Source organism: Choloepus didactylus, chromosome 7 (assembly GCF_015220235.1).
Source record: "Choloepus didactylus isolate mChoDid1 chromosome 7, mChoDid1.pri, whole genome shotgun sequence".
Lineage (NCBI taxonomy): Eukaryota > Metazoa > Chordata > Mammalia > Pilosa > Megalonychidae > Choloepus > Choloepus didactylus.
The window spans coordinates 78566484-78571619 of record NC_051313.1 but is presented as its reverse complement, the minus strand read 5'-3'; positions in this window follow the sequence as shown (position 1 = coordinate 78571619).

Below are 5136 nucleotides of genomic sequence, written 5' to 3'. Positions count from 1 at the left end.
ATTATTATTTCTTATGATTCAGTTTGTCAGAAGAGTGGTTCTTCTGGTCTAGGATGGTTGGTGGATCTCTACAATCAGCTGGCAGCTTGTCTGGAGCTGGACAGTCTAGGATGCTTTCTCCTAAATATCAGTACTTGGCAGGTTGGTTTGTCTAGGGGATCCTCAGCAAATAGGCTTGTCACCATCCCATGTTGTCTCTCACCATCAGTGGGTTGGTTCACAACTAATCTCTTGCTGGTCTCAGAGATAAAAATAATAATAATAAAATAGAATAAAAACAGAAGAAAATGAGCCTCAATGCACTAGCACTTTTCAACCCTCTATTTGCATCTTATTTGCTATTGTTCCATTGGCCAAAGCACATCACATGGCCAAGCCCCCGATTTAGGGGCAAAAGGACAGACTCTATCTCTTTCTAGGAGTCACAGCATAGCCACATTGCAAAGGAGCATGCATACAGAGGTGTGAGGAATTTTGGGGGCCATTTCTTGCAATCTACCACATGAACCTAATTATAAGAGTGCTAATTTAGATTTATGTAAGTGTCACATTTTAGTTTACAGAGGAGATATCTGACTATTTTATGACGCACAGTTTATCTTGTGGGAGAACCCCAATGATGACCAGCAGCAGGGAAACATCTGGAGAGCTTGGTAAACCTGATGTAAAATCTGTTTGCTGGGAATCAAGAACAGAGTACTGATTCTCTGTTCACACCTTTTCAACTGCTCTTACTAAGGCTTCAGATGGAGAGGAATTTTTTCCTAGTTGTCACCCTCAACACCTCCTAGGCTCACATTAAAGCAGAAGCCAGTAGCAACTTATTAGAATAATTTCTCACACTTATAATTGTGCAGTAAATTATTTGCCAAAATTTTAGGAGGGATAAATGGCATACATGCACATAATGGAATGTTAGGAGAAGGAAAAATATCTATACCCTTCCACTTCTATTACAGAGAAATGGGGTGAAGCCTAGAAATGGTAAGTAGTTTGTCCTAGCTCACACTGACAGATAGTAGTAAAGATTCCAGATCAAGAATCCCAGATCTTCCAACTCAAACCCATCCTTGTTTAACTCATACTGTATATATATCTATGTTCCTGTATCTTGCCCCTTTCCTTTGTTTGACTCTTCCCATTATTTCCAAGATCTAAGTCCCTCTTTCCCTTCATAGCTACTGTATGCTCTGTTACTCTACAGATTCATAGAGATCATTTATTCATTCATTCAACAAATATATTTATTGGGTGTTTCCTATGTGCCATTGTCATGCTAGGAACTGTGATACAATGAACAAAAAATGAGATGTGGTTCCTGCCTTCATGGAGTTTATAGACTAGTGAGAAGTTAGATACCAGTCAAAAGTTACACAAATTCAGGCTAATTTCAACTATGATAACTACAATAAGATGAAGTCCAAGGTGATCTGAGAATTTATAATGGGGTTTATTAAACAAAGATCAGGGCATTGATTCTCACTAGCTTAAAATGAGTCTTAAATTCCCTGAACAAATTACTATCACCAAAGTGATGGGAGGTTCTGATTAGCTTACATTGAGTCATATATGTACCCATTATGACTAAGGATGGGATCACCTCACCCAATCTCCATAGGCAAAGACTCTGGGTCTTTCTTTGGGTGACTCCCCAAGGAAACTTGGGGCCCTGCAACCTGAGCAAAAGAAAATGGATTGCATGAAGTAAAACCCAGAAATGTCCATCACACCAACCTTCAAAGACCAGCCCACTGTGAAAATCTAATTACCCAAGCTCACCATAATGACTTCTCTTTCCACCTAACATCTGCTACTCAGGCAATATCAGCTATTTGATATTGTCCTATATCCATGTGAGATGAGCGTCTTTTGGTCAAAGAATCATCTCTATATATTTTGCCTCTGCCAAGGCAAAGAGTGCCTCTTTTTTCCAGTAGGTGCTCAGTAATTTTTGTGCTCAATGAGTTCCATTTACAGAAGCTTTGTGAAAGAACTGGAATTCAAAGGTATCTTTACAGATGTGAAGAGTGGACACCTGGAGATTGTGGACCTGGTGAGTATTCTAAAGTCTTACCATTGGTCATCCTTCGTCCTGACACTTGTCTTTGAGTTTGACTCTCAAATTAGTTACAAACCTTCTGTGGCTTCACACCTGCTGAGGAAAACACCTCTGCCTAAAGATCTTGACCATAGTCAGTAACACTTCTTAAAAAAAAAAAAAACAGAAACAAAAACAAAAACTTGACAATATGTTTCCTCACATTACCCTGATGATCTGGTTTCTACTGAAACTTTTGCCTGAGATTATCCTAATTTTGGATGTTTTTTCTGGGAAGACTGTCTGCTGGTTCTGTTTCTAAGCTATGCATTTTATTTGTCCTCATCTCAAATGATTTGTGAATTCAAGCTCCTGTCCTCAACCCCTTATTTAGGCCATAACACTACAAGGAACATCTGTCCCATACTCCATTTTCCCAGCAAGGAATCTGAGGTAGCCACCCAGTAGGATGAGTTATTGTGGAGTCACAAGAAAGAAAGATTGATTTTTTAAAAAATTAGAACAAATAGAAGAGCATTCAAGAGAAGAAGAAGAAATGGCTCCGACAGATATTTTGTAAAAAGAAAACGACTTAAATGATAAGGAGCCTGTTTTGATGGTGATAAGGAACAATTAAAATATAAAGCAAATATTTATTCACAAGAGGAAGTTTACTGTTCTAGACACCTAAGGGCCACATCTGGGACTTAAGGGGAAAAGTGACATACATGTAAGCCCATTATTCCCATTTGTGTGGTTCCATGGATGAAGTTAGAGAAGCCAGCCACATGTTGCTCCAACTGTTGCAAGTTACCAAATGTATCATACCCACTCTTGGCATTCCATACTGCCTAAAGTCACTGAAATTAATTTTTTCTTTGGATTAAGAAATTCTGGGTCACTGATCAAATATTGTTCTGGCAGCTAATGCTGCCAGAATGCAACACACCAGAGATGGATTGGCTTTTATAAAAGGGGGTTGATTTGGTTACACAGTTACAGTCTTAAGGCCATAAAGTGTCCAAGTTAACACATCAACAATCGGGCACCTTCACTGGAGATGGACAATGGTGTCCATAAAACCTCTTTTAGCTAGGAAGGCACATGGCTGGCATGTGCTCCAAAGTTCTGGTTTCAAAATGACTTTCTCCCAGGACGTTCCTCTCTAGCTGCAATTCCTCAAAAATGTTACTCTCAGTTGCTCTTGGGGTGTTTGTCCTCTCTTAGCTTCTCCAGAGCAAGAGTCTGCTTTCAATGGTCATCTTCAAACTGTCTCTCATCTGCAGCTACTCTCAGCTCCTGTACGTTCTTCAAAGTGTCCCTCTTGGCTGTAGCAAGCTTGCTCCTTCTGTCCAAGCTTATATAGTCTTCCAGTAATTTAATTCAGACCCACCCCAAATGCGTGAGGCAACACCTCCATGGAAATTATCCAACCAAAGGTCTTGTCCACAGTTGATTGAATCACATCTCCATGGAAAAACCAAAAGGATTCCAAAATCCAATCAACACTAATATGTCTGCCCACAGAAGATTGCATCAAAGATAATGGCATTTGGGGGGGCATAATACATCAAATGGGCATAAATATGACTATATTGTTTTTTTGTTTTTGTTTTTGTTTTTTATAATTTGCATGCAAGTTCACATGCCTCCTTTCTTTTTTTTTTTTATTAAATTCAGTTTTATTGAAATACATTCACACACCATACAATCATCCACGGTATACAATCCACTGTCCACAGTATGATAACATAGTTATGCGTTCATCACCACAATCTATCTCTGAACATTTTCCTTATATCAGAAAGAACCAGAACAAAAATAAAAAATAAAAGTGAAAAAGAACACCCAAATCATCCCCCCATCCAACTCCATTTGTCCTTTAGTTTTTATCCCCATTTTTCTACTCATCCATACACTAGATAAAGGGGGTGTGATCCACAAGGTCTTCACAATCACACTGTCACCCCTTGTAATCTACATTATTATATAATTGTCTTCAGGAGTCCAGACTGCTGGGTTGGAGTTTGATAGTTTCAGGTATTTACTTCTAGCTATTCCAATACATTAAAGCCTAAGAGGTGTTGTCTATATAGTGCATAAGAATGTCCACCAGAGTGACCTCTCAACTCCATTTGAAATCTCTCAGCCACTGAAACTATTTCGTCTCATTTTGCATCCCCCTTTTGGTCAAGAAGAAAACTCAGTCCATGATGCCGGGTCCACATTCATCCCCGGGAGTCATATTCTGCATTGCCAGGGAGATTTACAACCCCGGGGAGTCGGGTCCCACGTAGGGGGGAGGGCAGCGAGTTCACCTGTCGAGATGGCTCAGTTAGAGAGAGAGAGGGCCACATCTGAGCAACAAAGAGGTACCCAGGGGGAGACTCTTAGGCACCATTACATGCAAGTTTAGACTCTCCTTTGTGGTAATGAGCTTCATAAGGGCAAGTCCCATGCTCAAGGGCTCAGTACATCAAACCGCCAGTCCCAATGCTTATGACAACATCAACACCAGTCCAGGTGAGGATGTCCAACACATCCGCACCTTCCCCCAGATCCTCGGGGCTGGGGTATATTGTTTTTAAAAAGTTAATCGGGTTAATTTTTTTCTACCATTTAACAAGACCTTAAAACAAAAGACAGAAAACTTTCCTAGAAAATGAGAAAGAAATGTTGGGACTCAGTGGCAGCACTAAGGGGTCCTCTGGGAGGATTTAAATCCCCTTTGCCCATAATCTCCTTCACCCTCTCCCCAAACAACCTCAGCTACATGTTCAATCTAAAGAAATATGTGTGTCTGCTCACAAACGCAGCTTCACAGAAAATTCTCCAGATCTTCCCTTTTGATCAGATTGCCATCCTAATTTCCTTGTACAAATTCTAGAGTGCCAGATGACAGAACCCTTCCCACAGTAATCAGAGGCACAGACAGCCTCACATATGAGAACTCTAGAGAACAGGAGGATGACTTTTTTGATTTGAGGTATCTGAGAACTTGACTTGGAGAAACTAGAGAAACAGCCATGAAGAGGGAAAAGCAACCTGTCAGATCATGGCAGTGCCAGAACACATTTAAATGTGGTTTATGGAAGCCA